The sequence below is a fragment of the Vidua macroura genome, chromosome Z (assembly GCF_024509145.1).
Source record: "Vidua macroura isolate BioBank_ID:100142 chromosome Z, ASM2450914v1, whole genome shotgun sequence".
Classification (NCBI taxonomy): domain Eukaryota; kingdom Metazoa; phylum Chordata; class Aves; order Passeriformes; family Viduidae; genus Vidua; species Vidua macroura.
Window position 1 is genome coordinate 65804362 of NC_071611.1, and position 18516 is coordinate 65822877.

The window sequence follows — 18516 nt, forward strand, 5'->3', positions numbered from 1 at the left end:
GAAGAAGAACAATATGAGTTTACAGCAGCACTCTTGGAACAAATCCTGGAAAAACCAAGGTAACACCAAGCTTTTGATGCCTCGGTCATTTGCAGAGATTCCACAAACACAGTGGTGTGGAACTCAACCTTTCCTTACCTTATTAAGAAGCATCTACTCAGATCCACAAGAAGTTCTATCTAGGTAGCTCACAAGCTGCTGACTCAACTCTGTGAACAGTCAACTCTCTGACAAGTGACTACTGATCCAATGGACTTTGTCCTCTTGGCTTTTCCATTACATCGGGCTGTTTTTCAGAATTTGGTCTTGTTCAAAGACCACAGCCCTTGTGCAGAGAAATGGCACATTACTCCCAGTCATACACTGGAATTTACAATCAGAAGACAGCAGCTTCTGCCTTCAGGAGACACACTCTAACCTTCCTGGAAGTTGCCAATTCCTGCCTCATTCACTACCATGCCATCAGAAGGTTTCACAGGGAGAAATCTGTCTTTCATCACAGCATCCTATCTGTCCTGATATTGAAAGTCTAAAACTAACAGCAAGGTTACAAGCAAGGATACACTTACGCGAACCCAAGGCAGAATACTTTGCTCTGCCCTACTTCCACCAAGCTTTTAAGGGCACCTCCACTCTTTGTTAAAATGTTTACAGTTTCATTTCAGTCTATTCTAGGGAGAAGACCTTTGTGCCTTAGCAGCCTGGGGGATGGAGGCAGCCGGAGGAAGAAAAGGACAGCAATGGGAACAACCATACTGAAAAAGTACAATGGAAACACGAGTTACAAAGACTCAAGAGTCATTATGACTTCCCTGATTTATCCAAAAGCCCTGCATACCTTCAAGTACAAAGCAACATAAGATACAGTGAAGAAGAGTGGTTTAGTTGTGACAATTAATCCTGTGACAGAGGGTTGCACTGCCATGAAGGACAGGAGATACAAAGCAGAAGCCAAACAAAAGACTTAGACCCTCCTACCCTGTGCAGCGCTTAGGCACAAGAGCTACCTACCTACGCTAATACAGCAATTGCCTCTTTAAGCTTCCATGCATCTGCTGGAAAAGGATGACAAATGGAGTATTTCAGACGTCCAAGACACAACGGCAGCCCACAGCAATTTAAATTCCATGTGTTTGTTGTATGTAGAGTATGGAGGAAGCAACCTACAAAGTGAGGAGAAAGCTCCAAAACACTAAGGCACAGAAAAAAATAGAGAGCAGTGCACCAGGATTTTAGATGAAGGAATGCTTCTTCTGATAGCCTACTAAAATAAACTTCTAGCTAGTCAAATTCCGGACAGTCTGAGCACAGAGGCTCCCCCCACATTTACCTACATTACTTTGCAGGCTGCACTGTGCCCTTTCTCTCCCCCCACTGCCTCTCACCACCAATAAAGAAAATGAACGCTGCACCAGCTTCTTTTCAGCTAACAAAGTTACAATAATCGAGATACTCAAGCTTTTATGTGCAAGCACCAGACCAAATTGTGTGGAAGAGGTTGCTATCTGCTCTGGATCAAATTACAGCAGTGAGTGAAACCCCACCCCACGTCTCCTTTAGCACAGTCCATTAGACCTGAAAACAATTTTTTTCCATGGAGCAGACGACTCCTGCATTTAGAGCACTTCACAGAAAAGCAGATCATCCAGTTTTCACTACCCATCCCCCAAGCTTAGTCCTTTCATCTCAGCCAAACAAGCCACAGCTCTACTGAATGTGTTTATCACACTTTCAAGAGATATGAGCCCCTGCGTCACTGAAGCTTTAAGACTCACTAAGCTGCCCTAGTCCTCTGAGCTTTGGGAGCAGCCATTTTAGCTCAGACAACTCCTGCACTCAGAGCCTCAGAGCTTCTTGCCTATGCACAATATGGCCTCACTTATCTCAGCTTCAGCTCAAGCACACCAGCCTTTTTTTCTTTTTTTTTTTTTCTTTTCTTCCCCCCCGCCCCCTCTTTTTTAACTCCTCCTCCTTAGGTGATGCTTTAAAAATCACCATCCTCCAGAATCACATCTCCCTTTCTCCTGGCATGGCTTTGCCCTCCAAATCGTCTCTGCTCTCCTCCCCCTGCGCCCTCCTCAAAGCTGCACCTTCTCTCCTTCAGCCGAAGGCTTGGGTTTCCCCAAACCTCCTCCTCAGGGTTGGGTTCCCCTGTCCCATGGATGACAAAATGAGGCGGTTCGCTCCACAAACGCTGCATTCACAGCGTCAAGACACTGGTCCAAGATGTCCTACAGGCAGAGGCGACACGCAGCTGAGCCTCCCAGGAGCAGGAGCAGGAGGAGGAGGAGGCGCGGGGGAGTGAGGGGGGACAGCAGGCGGGAAGCCTCCAGCCGGGCCTGTCCCTGGGGAGCTCTCCTGCTTGGCGCAGAAGACACACCACCCCACTCCCCTGCCAGATTCCAAAGTCTAATGACCTTTGTTAATCACCACCCAGCCTGTCTGCATCAGCAAACCCTGCCAGCAGACACACCCTTCACACAAAGGCTGTAGCTATGCCTTTTAAGAGAGGTTCTCTGAAAGCTCCATTGTGTGGAAGAGATGAAAAACAAGGCGAGCACACAAAAAAACTCGCTCTTCCCCCCCCTCAGCCCTCCCCCTCCTCAGCCCCCCGAAAACTTCAGACCCTTTAGAAACATCACTGAGAAACGCCGTCTCTTTTGGAAAACTTAAGGCCAGCTTATGAAATAGAGGGAGATCAGCGCTGAGGATATGAAAAAAAAAAAAAAAAAAAAAAAACAACAATCCTGGCAGCTCCAAGAGGTGAAAACCACCACCATCTTCATTCATCTCCAGCATGCACTGCTGCTTGGAGAATGCATCCTTAAGGATGCTGGTTGCTGTCTACACAAGCTTAAACCAACTTTGTGTTGAGAGATATCATTAATAGCTGCTGATTACAAAAATTATGGAGACTCTCTAATGGGTTCCTGCTTGAATCTCAGCAGGGTCTGCACCACAAAGGTAGTACCAAGCCCAAGAAGAGGTTAATCTTACTGCTTCCCGTGAGGAACAAACATCAAGTACAGCTGAGTGGACTTCAGTGTGATGTTTTCATCATGCATCACCTGCTAAGAGCAGGATGAAGCCTTCTGTAAGGCATTCTGCTCTACCATTTCTACGTTTGTCTTTAAAATCCCACCGCTGTGTAAGGGCTAAAAACACACACTGCCAGTTTGAGCTCACGTATCAAAAGAAACTGTAACACAATGTGCATCTCTCTTCTTTTTTGTCCCCATGGGACATGACACCAGGAGATATTCACCCGGTGAAAAGAGCAAAGACCATTTTCAAGCGCAGATGTTGAAACACTGGCAAGACACATCCCGAGCCACGGAGATTAAGCAAGGTTCACACATCTCCATCATGGTCAGCTAAGCTAATTCATTCCATAACCCTTTACATTTTCAATAAGAAAATTTAGAGGGGAATGGAGGTGGAGTGAGACAGGAATTACCAAATCTAGTAACTCAGCAGCAGAAGTGTGGGAAGAAAAACCCAAAGCAACCAAACAAAATCACCATTAAATGAATCCATAAATCCCAGAAGACCTTGAACAGATTCACAAGCGATCTCTTGAGACCACATTGTGTATAAATAATGTGACTTCTAAAATACCCTTACTAATGCAATGCTAACCTCACAAAACTTTATTAAAATGCCATTGTCTGGCTAATTTGCATTTACAATGTCTTTTTAGATATAGAGGTATTCTTATTTTTCTTATGAGCAAAAAGCTTTCAAAACACTGGGCAACAGAGATTCTCAAAGACACTGTTTTAAAGACACAAGGTGGTCTCAAATCATCTACAGCATCCTCCTCTACACTCATAAATGCCTGAGAACATCTGAGACACAGTTGCATTAGATTTTGAGGTTTGTAAAAATCCAAAACAAAAGATAATTGTACTTGTTGAACAACAGTAATTACAGAATTTGGCAGCATCCAAACTAGTACAAATCATTATGTTTAAGTTTGGTTTTAAAGCTTCAAAATACAAAATTAATTGTGAAGCCCAAGGCACTGACCTCAAAATTGAGCTTCTGTGGTTTGACTACCCATCCGTTATATTTTGAGATGGAGTCAGCAGAGCTTCTACAAGTTAAGAATATGCACATGTACAACCATAACTAAAAAGGTCAGTCAGACCACACAACAATCCGCGAGCTTCCAGCTCAGCATTAGTAACACTGCATGTGAAACAAAGGCATCTCCAGCTCCCCAGCCCTTCCTCTGGTCAGATGATCAGAGGCATCTTCAACCCCACAACTGAGGTGGGGCTCAGATCGTTCATTTTACTCAACAAAAAGGTGGAGCTGAAGAGAAAATTTCTTCCCCCAAGCAGGGAGCAGGGAACTGGCTGAGTCACCCTCCCTGGAGGTATTTAAAAGATGTGTGGATGTGTACCTTGGGGGCACGGTTTTGTGGATGAACATGAGCAGTGCTGGCTGATGGTTGGACTTCATGGTCCTCCAGGTTTTTCCAGTCTTCCCCACCCTTCCAGAAATTAACTACCAAATACCACGGAAACTAAATTTGCTGGCATGTAATTACAGATAAGACAAGTTTTCAAAATTCCCATGAGTAACACCTCAGGCATTTTTCCCTGCTAGGGAAGCCTGGGTTTTAAACCAATGCCTACAGCTGTGCTGACGACCTTCCAGCCCTGCTGCCTGGGCTCCTGGCCAGGTTCAGCCCATTTACAGTGGAGCTCCAGCTCTCATCTTTGGATTTGGGGTTTTGGGTTTGTTTTTTTTTTTCCCCTGATTTTTTTCTTCTTAAACACTTTTTATAATGTAAGGTCACCACAGCAAAAATGAGGACAAAACAAACAAAATCGTAAGATTAATGCAAAAACTAACACATTTGAGAAACTGGAAACCTGAAGGCTGTTCCAACTGGAGGAAGCCAGCCTCACCTTTCATTTATGAAAGGAAACCCCATAATTAATTAAGAATTCAGGGAATAAATTCAACTAACAACTACAGTCAGGTAAACCTACTCAACTCATAGATCTTTTTCAGTGACTGAATTCCAGTCAAGCTATTGAAATTCTTGGTCCTATGAGGACTGTCTTTGGAGTTACTTCTCTGAGCTGGTAACAACATAAACTAAACTGAAATACCATTTCTTTTTTCACTATTTTTGTTTGCTTTTTTATTTGATACAACTGTGTTTTGATAGAACTCCATGGGCTGGATTGCTACTCCACAATATACATACTTTATGGTTCATATTTTCCTGTAAAGGAATTAATGATAAAACTGTATCACTGGATACAGCTGTAATTATCAATATCTCCATACATTCAGTTTTGGGTTGTTTGTTCCATTCTGAAACTCAGCAGTTAAGGACATAAGAGATATGTTAGCTGATGCCTGTGATTCCATTCTTCCAGCAAATATTTCCCTTGACTTACATGGAAATGTATATTAAAATGTAAAGTATTTTCAGGAAGAACTTTGCTATTGGGGATTCATTACAAATCAATAATACAATCTAAACTGAGCAGACACAAACTCATTTTCTTCCCAAAATGTCCTTATCTAGCTACCTGAAAGACTGTTTGAGCCTGAAGTGGGTTCCAGATCTGATTTCACAAAAGGAGATCTTCTACACATGCTTTGTACATTATCTTCCAAACTTTTCAGAAATCTCCCTGTCTTGGAAAATAGGATGGCTAACTCTGCTGATCCGCATACAGTTGATATTTAGTTATGTTCCTGAATACAGACATTTAACATACCCAATAGCACACTAAATCTATCACAGCTTGCAAAATCCTCTACATTAAAAAAAAAAAATATAAACCACATTCTTAAAGCTTATGGAAGAGATGATTCTCATTGCTGCCAGAAGCACGGTTCAGTTTTCTTTCTTTTTTTTTTCTGGTTCAAGAACCTCTCACATAAATAAGATTAAATGGGTCAAAATGATGGATACACTGGTATCAACTCAACTGGTTCCCCAAGACTATGACTTCTCAAAAACAGGGGTGGAAAAAAGGTAAAACAAATAAACAAAAAATCCAAAACCCCAGAAAAATGTAGTTACTGAATATTAATACCTATTAGCCATCTCACTGTAAGACCACAGCAGAATAAAGGCACACCATGGATTTTAGAGGAAAGTGTGAAAGGAGAATCACAGATAGTGGAACCTATCTGCTTTTGCTAGGGCTTTACTGACTCAAGCTACCTAAGTGCTGATGACTCCTTCTTTTCCCACAAATAATGTTTCTTCTCTTTCTTTCTGTCCTGGGCTCTACTTATATACCTGTTCTGTTAAAAAAAATATATTAAGAGGCCGTCTGAATACCTGAAGGATACTTTCAAACTTCAAATTTTTGAAATAAAAGTAGATTGCAAATAAAATGCCACTATCTTACTAAACTACAAACTGACACTGTCATACAAATTACAATTCTAGCCTTTTTTGTCCCTCTTTCCTTTGGGTTAGCTGTGAGGCAGTACCTGATACAGAGCATAGGCAACAGCGTCTGAGGATAAAGAACTTCCCTGATGAGAAAGGCTCTCAAACATTAAATGCTCTTGCCCCAAGCAAGGCTAGGATGGGTTCTTCTGATCTTCTGAATTACTTTCATGGCAAGTTATTAATCCCTACAGAATTCAGAAAGACACTAAATATATATATGAGAATCTGAACAACTGGATGGTCAGAGTAGGACTTTCTCCCTTATTTTGTATGATGCTTAATTTGATGCACAAAACTAGTTTAAGAGGGAGGTGAAACAGGGTGGGACAGAAATTTAGAATAGAAATTTGGTTTTGCCACTTCGTTCCTGTACTAACAGGACATGAGCCAAGTCATTCACCTCCCCAGCACAACCGAGCCCCTCAGTGCTCTTCTGCACAGACACAAGGGGCAAGTGGGCTGGCCCAGCTGAGGAAAACAGACACCAGAGCCAAGCAGCTTGGCTTTTGTACCCTGCTCATTAGTGCTCCCCATATGGCACAATGGAACTGAATGCACTGGGGTCTGGGGTTTCTAATTTCCAGCCAAGAGTGTATTGTTAATTACCTCGAGTAATGCTGTTGCTGTGAGTTAAGAAAGAGGTGCAAACCCCGGTGGTATGCTGAGCTAAGAGGGAGAGGAAGATGTCAGTAGGTGGTGCTGAAGAACACGGCAGCACCGTGCCCGGGTACTCCAGAAACAACCTAATTCCTTCTCATGCATTGCAAATACCTTCCAGGAGCTTTTACACAAAGGATGCATTACCAGCCTCACCCTGGAAGGAGCAGGGGAGGAGCAGGCTCCTCAGCTTGGCACAACCCCAGCAAAGACTTCAATCTTGCCAAGAAAAGTCAGAGCTGCTTAAAAGGGGGTCCTGCCAGTTGCAAACCAGATACGACAAACTCCACCACATACCCCGCTGGACCGTGGATTGAAAGAACAGCCACAAAGTCTGAAGAGAGAAAAGATTATCTCCTGATAGCCATCTGCCCTTAAAACACCCTCCATCCAGTGCCTTTAGAAGTAATCTTGCCATTCACCCTGAACTCAATGCTCCATTCCATGGCCACTGGCAGTGCTGTGGCTGGTGAGCTGCGAGCTTTAAAGAGGACCAAATCTCAGTTTGCAAGAAGCACGGTATTTTTGCAGAGTCTAAATACAGCTTTAGAAACTGGTGACAGAGCTAAACCATGGGAACACAGAGACTGCTGGATTATTTTACGGGCCACAGAATTTTAATCTTAAGAGATCTGAGATTAGACCAGCCAACACAGCTGGTTTAAAACACATGCAGGCACTCTGAGTGTAGTCACAGAGGTGAAAACCAAGTCACTAGCACTCAGAAACCACAAATACAAAGGGCAAAGCTCTGCTTTGGGGCTCCAACTAAAAAAAATGTGATGCCAAATAAAGCCAGAATATCACTAGTTTGAAAGATGTGTGTGAAAAGTTGCTTTTCTGGACTCATGTTCCTCCTTTAAGTGCAGAAACTGAACTGGACCTGATGTAGCTGTGGTGACAAAGATTGAACTTGTCTGGTGAGAGGAGTAATCTTCCAGCCAGAAATCACTTCCCTAATTTGGCACCCCATTACCCTGTTTGGTCCCTCAAGACTCACTAAGAGAAGTTCACAGGGCAGCTGGGAACCAAAGGAACATTGCCTGGATCAGATCCAAGTGAGCCATAGCCCTATGCCTGTCTTTCTCACCCATAAGAGTTCAGCTTCCTAAGGACCCTGAGGAGTAAGAAGCCCTCTCCCCCTCAGTCCATCCAGAGATCTTACATGTTCCAGAGGTACTTTAGAAGTACAAGAGAACATGTCGAGAGGATGGAAAAGGACTTTTAGAGGAATGGTTTTAACCCCATAAAACCAAAGCACCAGAATTCATGCTCTGTACCAGCCAGCAAAGCTGAGTGCAACAGCACACCACCTCGTGCAAACGCAAACGCACCTCATGCATGACTCCAATTATAAAGCAAGATCCACTGCTGAAACCCTGCTGAAGGGTAAGAAAATACTGATTAATGAAGTCTAAAGATTGTTCAGCTCTTCCAGGCTACCCCTCAGAAGCACTTGTTTGTTTGAGGAGCTCCATAGACATCCTGGCTATTTTAACACTGCCTTTGTCTCCAGCTATCCCTCCCCTTCTCCCAGCTTTCTGCTATATTTGACATTTGCAGGGCATCAAGCAGAAGCTTCTCTGTCTGCCAGTTCATTTCCTCAGGTAATACAAATCCATCACTGACCCATTTATAATACCAGACAGAATATACAGTTTTATTTGCCCACTGACTCACATGCAGTATGGCAGCCAGCATCTCTGCCCCAGGTAAAAGAACATACACTTTTCCAGCACTTGACAGACCTCAGACCAGTGATTACCACTAGGCTGACACCTTTTTCCCTAACAACCCCTCCCAAGAGTTCTTGTCCACCTGGGCAAGTGAAGGTCCTCTGTCTGTTTTGTGGTGGTGGCAGTAAGATGCTGGTCCTGCCAGCTGAGAAGGGATGCTGCAGAAAAGGAGGAACAAATTGCTGCTAACACGTTGCCCAAAATTCTTTGCCCCAAACAACTTCAGCTATAGATATAATCCTTTGGATTGCATGTTGAGGTACACTATGAGTGCAATGTCCTGGGTATAAATGAGAACCTTGCTCCTTTTGCTCCCCATTTTCACTCATTTACTCCTTCCAGGAATCAAATTTTTGCAGCTGGTGTAATAATACAAAGCTCGAGTGCAAAATACTTAAAATAGCACTCTGGCTCATAATCATAATCATTAATGTGATACATAGATGGCAGACAGGCTCTAGAAGAAACCAAGTGGAACATTACAGTGTACTTCAGGATTGGAGGAAAGGGACTTCTGAGTGATCCTACAACTATGGATCACAACATTTGTGAAGTGACCAGGCTTAATGAAAGTTCTCCAGTCAGAAAGTGGTTTAATCAAACAGGAATTAGAAACTATTACATTAAAACAAAGAAAAAGCTGTTAGTACCTGTCTGTAAAAAAATATACTTCATTATGCAGGTAATAATTAAGAACAATCTCCCACACAAAAAGAAAAAGAAAAAAGCACAACCGACCTCTTGTTAACCTTATTTCATGTCTTCCCAGTAATAAACATCTTGTGCCCCTGACTACTATGAATGTATTCAAATTAAGGAGAAATCTAGTAGTATAGCTCAGTTGTATCAAAAATGGCAAGAGATTGAGGATCCTAATGGAGTTCTTCTGTCCTAGTTTAATTCTCTTTGCTTTAAATAAGCTGTTTGAGGGTCAGCCACTGACATCCAATTTCTTTTTCTTCATCCTAAGAAATACTCATACAGGGAATAGACCATAAAGAATAAAAACACCCCGATTTTCTTTTTAATAAGGGCTTAGATTATAAGCAACTGCATCCTTCAAAAGCTACAATCCTTGCAAATATGTGGACATTACAGAACTCTTAAGAGTTTTTTTTTTTCTCTTCTGCAAGTCCATTACACAACACCTTAGTTTTTCTTCATCTGTTGCAAATGCTCTGCATTTAATGATTTGAAACTCAGCAATCTTCTAGCATTTAAATTTATCTAGGAAGGTAACAAAATCTAATTTTAGAACAAAATAATCAGTCTCCATTGTCATAAGATGACTCTCATTTTGAAGAACCATTCTTACGTGGCCCTAAAGATACAGAATGACACCTGATAAAAGAAAAAGTGAAGCAAAAACTTCACTCCAGAATATGTAAACAATTGCCAAACTACATCTATAACCCCCAGTGTCTCATGTCACAAGGAAAGTTCTGTTCAAGACTAATTTGCCAAGATAAAAACTATCTCTTGAGGTAAAAAACAAACAAACAAACAAGCAAACAAGCAAACAAACAAAAAACCCAAACTGCACCCAAATACTGAATTTTTGTAATAGAGTAGACTGGAAGGGATTTTCAGTTTCCCTGGCCTAAAAGAGGAGAATTCTTGGGGAAATTCAATGTGGAGGGACTTTTTAAAAAGCACTTACATGTGTCCCCAGTAAAAACTTGAACTGTCTCCAATTAGGAAAAAACAAAATGCACTTAAAACCCCACCAAGATTCTTAGACAAATTCAAGAAAAGACAGTCCAGTGGCAACTCAGGCTTTGTCAGGGTTTTGGTTTTGTGAATAATAAGAAGCAATAAAGACAAGCCTCAGAAGAAGCACTAAATAAATGGCCAATAAATGGTCTTCTAATAAGACCTGGCCTCAGAAAAACCCTTATTTTATTGCATTACTGAAAATTGGTGGGACAGTGGCTCTTCAGGACAGGTGTTCTGCTTTTGGCTACGTGCTTTGGGTCCCAAAAAGGCTGTTTGGAACTGAAGTGCGTCTGTCTAAATAACTCCATGGCTAGGCAAACCTTAACATTTACTCTACATGCAAAAGTGGATAGGAGTGGGTAATATATTTTTAAGCTAAGAAAGATGGAGCAAAAAAAAAAAAAAGTTTCAAAATATGCAAAAGAAATCCAGGAAGATTGAAGCCCTGTGGTGGTTTAAAATCCATCTGTAAACCAAAGAGAACCCTCAGCATGATGAGATATAAACAGAATTATGGAATTTAGCTTGCCTTTTAATCTGGGAAATTCAGAAGTAATGTTCTGAAAGCAAAGAAAGGGTTTTCTGGCTCTCAGTGATTTCAACAAAGTAAATTCACCTATGATAATGACAGGCATATGTGCTGCATTCCACAGTTCCAAAGCAAATGGGTACATAATTCCTATTATCTTTACTGATTATTGTAGAACCATTTAAAAAAATAAAAAATAAAAAAGGAACCAAGTTTGACTTAAAGGGAAGGCACTTAAAACCTTCTCAACTTGCTGCTTTTCCAAGTCATACATCTAAGTACTTTCAGTAGATCAAGGGTCATTGAATCCTCCAGCTCAAGGAAATTTTAAAATAAAGCAAGATTAAGTTCAAAGCAGAATCCCATAAAGAATTCTATTTTGTTCCTACAAAAGGAATAAAGATGGAAACAAGCAAGCAAGGAAAAGAAACAAACAAGCAAAGAAAACCAGAAAACAAAACCTAAAGTGCAAAGACCTATGTTAGACTCAGCTGTTAAAAAAAAAAAAAGATTTATGGTAGTTGAAAGGGACAGGGTGTGTCTTTTAATTTACAAATGGAGAGGAGACAAGGACAATCACATATATAAACAAGATGTTCTCCTTGCATTAAGAGTCCAGCTAAGTGAACAGCTCTTCAGACACTGCATTCAGCAACACCACTTGCGAGTCAGGTGGATCTGCTCCCTGTTTCTTTCATACCAAAAGAGGCATACATGAACCTGATGACACCAGAATTCACACAAAGAGTATTCTGAGACATTCTATTTGTTTTTAGCTAGCGTCCTTGAACAGTATGGAAGAAAAAAAAGAACATAACGTGGTCTGCAGTCCACTCTAGACTTTTTCCCTTTTAAAAGTCATTTGAATAAGAGGCATTTGCACTTTTTTTAAATTCACTTCTAGCAATAAGCATTCATTCAGGCGTGGGTTCTTGTTTGCAGGAATGCACGCAGAGTCAAAGTTCCACATTAATTTATGACCTCATTGACTAAGTGTCTATGGGAGAAGTGTACAATCAGTTCTGTGCAAATTTCATTTTCCCTTCTGCTGTTTATGGAACACTGGAGCATGACAAAAGACAGGATCATATGTTTCAGGTTTCCATTCATTTATCACAGACAAGTCATTAAGTTCAGCAGAATTTTGCTCTCAGAGACAGCAAAGACTGAAGTATCACCCTGGTTTTCAAACAGCTGCAAATTCAAAATGAAATCTGAAGGCTCACGATTTCAAGTTGCAGATGAGAAACAAAAAGGCAGATATCTGTAAGTATTTCAGGCAGCAATACTGACCTTCTATTCCATCCAATCACAACCTATTTATTTGCCTCTCTAAGTTCAGGCCACACTTGTTGGTGGGCTCTGTGTGTGTGAAAAGCAAGCTGAGTGAGTCTGCCACAAAAAAAACCTTCTTCCTTTACCTGGTAGTGGAGAACCACAAAGAAGTGAAGCAGCCTTGGCTCCAGGTCACACAGCTGGCCTGTGGCACAGCCAGCAGCACAAAGTGGCTTTCCAGACTCCAGCCCTTCCGTGCGATGCCACGCTACCTTCCTGTGTCACTGTCCCGGAATCCCAGTGCCAACTTTCCACAAGAAGAAATGAAAAAGCTCTCCAGCATGGCAGAAGTTGTAATTCCAGAAGGAAGAGTAAATTAAAACACCACACACAAGGATATAACTGATGCTCTTTATTTATCTTTGTATTTATTTTTTAGCTGGAGTTGCCACTTCCACCTTTCTGCACAGAATCCAGGCCTTTTGCTGAAGAATTTAGGTCAACTCAGCAAAATGTCAGAGCTGCAGAGAAGAATACCAGTAGAGATGGAGTTTGGGGCTGGTGAACAAGGTTTAACCTTCATATTACCTGACATTGCAGTGGAGGATGTACATGGTAAAAAAACTGGGTTTTTTGGGGAAGCTTTTTATGAGAGTGAGGAAGAATATTTGTTTTGCAGGGCTGGCAGCTAGAAAAACTAAAATTCTTGGATGATCTGAGAGGCTTTTTTCTTAACAGGACTTTGCCCAGACTGCTGAGTCTTTCTTCCCAAACTCTTCTAAATAATCAGAAACATCATAATAATTCTGTTCTAGCAAGTGATCTGGACAAAATCCCATCAATACTTACTAGCAATTATCAAAGAAATTCCCTTTATAGCACCTTCATAAAGATACCTGCAAGAGGAACTCTCTGGGTCTTCCTTAATGTCTTTTTTTAAGCAGGAGATATTCAAGACCATAGAAGAGGAAGTTTGATTTAATCAGACCTCTCTTTCACACATGCTAGCTGGAGCCACAAAGCATGTGCACACTTCCACTCCACCCTGGCTGACAAAATTTACAACAGCAGCAAACCAAGCAATTAGTTTTCACATGATGACAGTTGCACCTATCCTTCATTGTTTGTATATCACCACAAGCAAGACAAAGGTATTTTATAGATAGATTGTACAAGAATCACGTCCTACAAAACCTTTAGGCATCACATCACCTTCAGCCTATGTTCAACCAGTATGTGAAGCTACTATAGTTTTTCTGAAAATAAGGTTTTTCAATAAAATAAGTGTTCCCTACTGAAAGTCTGTATGTCTAAGAAAACACGTCTTTCCAAAAGGCTCTGTGCTCAGAGCCATGCACAGCCTACCAAGGACTCCTGATCCCATTTCATGTGAACCCAAACTCTGCAAAAGGAGCTTACAGACACAGAGCAGCCTCTGTAGTAATCCAAGATACTGCTGGCATTCCTGCTGAAAAGAAGCACACTGAGCATGCTTCATCCTATGTCTGCAGAGCAGAACCAGCCTTGAGCCCTGCTGAAAGCCAAGTGTGTCAAGGGCAGCTGTGACTGCTACTTTGCCTGGGCAGAGATGAGGAAAAACAACTCTCCTTTGGGTGTTTGGGGTTTTTCTTCTACCTGTAGCTGTAAACTCAGATACACAAACATTCTTGGTGCAGTTGGAAGACACCCGGCTAAAAACTCGATTTGCACTTTTTACAAGGTGCATCTGGGCATGTCATGCAGTCAAAAGCATGGGCTCCAATCTTTCAGCACACCTGAGGTGGCACACAGGCTACAGGTAAGGCTGTGCACAGCTGCCTCCTGCACACAGTTTCTGTCAGGGTCGCCTGAGAGAAGAACAATCCCAGCTGCTCCACACCCAGACCCTGGAGGAACCCTGGCTTCCCACCCTGGCCAGCCCAGCTCACAAATGCCATGGGAGCTGGTGTGAGATCAGACCAGCACTTAGAGGAAGCAGGCAAAAAAGGATTAAATCTTTCGCCGCCTTCATCCGTCTCCACATTCATAATTAATGAAGAATTGTATCTTCATAGGTTCCTAGACTTGTTTGTCTGAGTAGAGTCACCTTTTCTTCAAAAGACCATTCCTTTCTAACATAACTTGCCTCACTTCCCAAGCTGTACTCCTGGCACTAAGCCATACCTTTCTGCTCTTCTGTCAAAATTATTCTTCCTGGTATATCCACTATCTCTTCTGTATGCCTCTCATCCTCCAGGTCTTCTAGAAAGATGATCTGATCATCTGCTATTTCTACAGTCCAACAGATAAACACATGAGCAACACAGCTCTGAAGCCAAAATAGTTGGTCCTTCCTTTCTTCTGAAGCTGTTTGTCAGCCCGATCACTCAGCACTCAGCATGACATAAAAGCCACTGCTTTTCTCTCTTAAGAAAGGAACACATTCTCAAAAAAGACTGCTCAGCTCAGACCCCTTACTCAGTAGGGCAGAGAAAATGTGGGAGAGAGAGAAGGGAGTGCCGGGAAGCCTCTACAGCAAACATCACCAGGAATGACTGGCACTTGTCTGTCCCTCAACCTGCTGCTGCTGAGGGGCCTCCCGTGCACACCAGAAAACTGCCATCTGAGGCTATAGAAGCCTTGTATTTCTTCCTCTTTCTTTTTGAGGAACAAGGCTCCCTTTTTGGTTCTCATTGTCTGCTGCTCTGAGTCTGTAACTGATACAACCATGGCCAGCCAAGGTCCTGTGTATGTGTGTGCGTGTGTGTTTGCTATGTCTGGATCCTCAGGAAGGCAGCCTGGTATTTTATTTTTAAACTTTGGCTCCTGTTGCACAGCCCCACATATAATGGCTCCACTCCTGATGGTTGGATACTCTTCTGCTATCAGTTTTCAAAGAAAAACAAAGCTACCCAAGCCAATGCCACCAAGAGAACAGAAGCAAAGTTCTTGCCTTAAGATTTTCACCCCCACAAAAAAACACCCCAGGAGATCACAAAAAATATTAAGCCATCAGTGTCATCCCAGCTTCATGCTGCTGTATTGTTGCAAGCTGTAGAATATTGTGCAAGTCCCAGCAACAGCTGTGGTTTTAGAGACTTCTCTAGGTTTTTATTTCTAGAAATTTGCTGGAGTTCTGCCAGTTTTCCCCAGCTGAGGACCAGACCTTTATGTGGCTCGGTACTCACTACAGCCTTTTATTACAAAGTGGAGGGTTGAAACAGGAGTGAGTTCTTCTTCCTCACTTGGAAGAAGAACCTGCAATGGATCTCCCAGGTTTTAGGAGGTGAAAGAGGCAGAACCCAAACATGCTAATCAGAGACTGGTGCTATTTTTCACTCTTCGGGGAGAGCCTGTGTTGCAAAGCTGACAAAATAACTGATATCCTATACCTCTACGCCACCTGCACTACAGGATCATTTCAGCAGTGAAGGTTCACTGTCAAAAAATGAAAAAAAAAATTTTCCTTTTCAGCTGAGCACACAGGCCTATATCTGTAGGCTTGATTACTGGAAGAAAGGAAATGTTCAAGCTGAAGACAAAAGGACTTGGACCCATGCCTGGGAGAAGAGATTTGACACAGAATAGAGGAGAGAAATGGAGAAAAAGTGGTTTGTCAAGAGGAAGCAATCTTTTTACATCTTATCTCATATTTACTTGCATTTCATGGTGGGACACCATTAATTAGTGCTATTTACAGGTTAAAATAGTCACTCATTCCAAAAACAAGGGGAACAGCTTCAATGTCTTTTTCCTTCATTCCTGATCTCCTTTCTTCTCCCATTGGCTTCTAGCTCTTTCAGTTCTGAATCTTGAAAGAACCCTTCCAAAACTGAAACTATAAATTAAGAATTGAAAACAACCTGTCAATTAGCGAATCAAAATTCTCCTTCACGCTGCTGTAATAATTGGTTTATAAAGTAAAAAAAAAAAAAACATTTACAGTGAGGCCTCTACTGCTGACCTTCAAAACCAAACTAATGAACTATTTTTCCCCTGAAACTGACTTGGTTTTGCATCAGTTATAAAAAAAAGATGATTTAATGATTTTTATTTAAAATACTTAATTGTTAAAGTATTTTATAAGCACAGAAGACAAAACAACCTAATCTCTAGATTTCATAGATTTATCACCCTTGACAGACCAAAGCCTAAGATTTGAGAGATGACTAACAAAAAAAAATGAAACCAAATTACTACTGAAATTGCTAAGACCGTCAAATCTACTGAAATGCATTTACAATAATAATTCTACTGCTAATAATAATTTCAGATGGTTTAGTTGGGCTATCTATAGTAGAATGTTAGGCTACCCTAGGAAACTGACATGTTGACAAATTATGATTGGGTTTTTGTGCAACAACCTCCTCTATGGTAACTACAGGACAAAAGCCTCTGGTTTCCATCTGTAAAACCAGGACTAAAGTTCGGGGTGACTTAAGTGCTGCTAAATTCCAGAGGAAACCAGAGATCTTCCTTCTGGGGGATTTTTTTATCCTTTAGAAATTACTGTGTGAAAGTCTACAGTAGCTCTGTTAGGACTTAAAAAAAAAAAATCTATTTCCTTTTATTCCTCTGCTGTAGAGACAACAGAAAAATGCATCAGACTGTGAAGAGGAAAGCAGCTTCGACCAACCTTCTGCACAGATTCTACTTGGAGAACAAAATGCATATCACTTGTCTATAGCCTAAAATGGAGATATGGAGGAATGCCCAGTACAGATAATCAAGCCTTAACTGATAACTACAAACCCACAGTCAGCCTTATCATTTCACCTAATTTGGTTTATTTGCTTCCCATTCCTTTGCCAGGTGTGGAAGAATCTTCTTGCATATTCTGGTAGGACCACCTCCCTGGACTCCCTGCAGCTCCACATGGCAGGATTCCCATCAAATGTGCTTTAATCCCTAAATTGACACCAGATAGCAGTGGGAGTCATCCTGCTGAAGGTTCAGCTTTTACAGCTACACAATTTGTCCGCAACCAACTCAATCAAGCCTGTCTCTCACCACAGCATCTGAGAAGAAACTACACTTAACCCCTCACAACTTTTGACAGTCCATCAGAAATTCCAACAGCTCTCCTTTTTTACCTGCAATTCAATTAGAAATTAGGAACTGTTTACATCATGAGCATTTTTCTAGTCTTAGGTTCCAGCCACTGCATCTTTTCCAGCTTTATACAGACACCAGATTCCTGTAGTACTGTGCAGAGACAGGCAAATTGGCTGCTTTTAGTCCTCCAAATGTCACTCCTGAAAACCTCTGAAAGGGAGGAATGGACTACCTGAAAGCTCTCATGGTGAAGCACAATTTTCCAGGCTTCAAACCTTTACTATCATGAGCTTTTCCAACCTAGTCCACTTAGCTATTCTAACCATCTTAAAAATATCTACTACTTTGCAGGATCACTGTTTTTTTGGTTTTTTGTTTTTTTTTTTAATTTAAAAGGAACACAGGAGTCTTCCTTTAAGTCCACACAGGCTGCAAAGCCAACACATTTCACATTTCTTGAGTGAGTCTCAGACAATTTTCTGTTCCACATTTTCTGTCTTTTACAGATACAAACTGAACGACAAGCTTTTAGGTCTGACACATTAAAAAATATAAATTACTGGCATAGAAAACAGACAGAAAAAAGGAAAAGTCTCCTTAAACCCTGTCAGATACCCTTCTTGTCTGACCTGTGGGATGCTTTTGTTTTGAATGGAATGGGTCCAAAATACAAAGGAAAACCCTTGCTTATCTCTTTGGGATCAGGCTCTCAAAGGCACAACACTGGTGTTATTTGTTTGATACATCAAAGCAAGGTCATTACTTACTTCAATCTTGTAAAGATCCAAAAGTCTTCTGATACACCAGAAAAGCCAATGGCCAAGGAGATTTATGACTCTCGTGCACTTTCTGCATGGAATTTTTTATCCCACAGTCCCTTTGTCCTAGAGATGCAAAAAACAGGTGCCTCTCTCTGGATGATCCCTGAGGCACTGACCCATTCTCAACCCCTTTTACTTGGTGGAGGGGAAAAAGACCAAAACCAAACAGAAACCAAACCACAAAATATGTCAGATGTAGGTCCAAAGATGATACAAATACATGTTTTGATCATTTGTCTCCTACAACTCAGCTCCACTGAGAACATTCGATGACCGCCCAAAAGTCTGTTGTAGTCTTTCATGTGGAATTGA

The 18516-nt window shown here is 41.5% G+C and overlaps 1 protein-coding gene across 6 annotated transcripts in view; it reads right to left on the reverse strand.

Annotated features, from left to right (window-relative positions):
- ZNF462 (zinc finger protein 462) overlaps window positions 1–18516 on the reverse strand; it is an 89242-nt gene that overhangs the window by 50368 nt on the left and 20358 nt on the right. For 5 of the 6 annotated variants that reach the window (XM_054003400.1, XM_054003399.1, XM_054003398.1 and 2 more), the window contains exon 1: window positions 139–303. The exons of the other annotated variant lie outside the window; for it this stretch is intronic. The gene's annotated coding sequence lies outside the window, so the exon portion shown is untranslated. Of the gene's footprint in view, window positions 1–138; window positions 304–18516 lie in introns of those variants that run through there. 6 annotated transcript variants of the gene reach the window in all.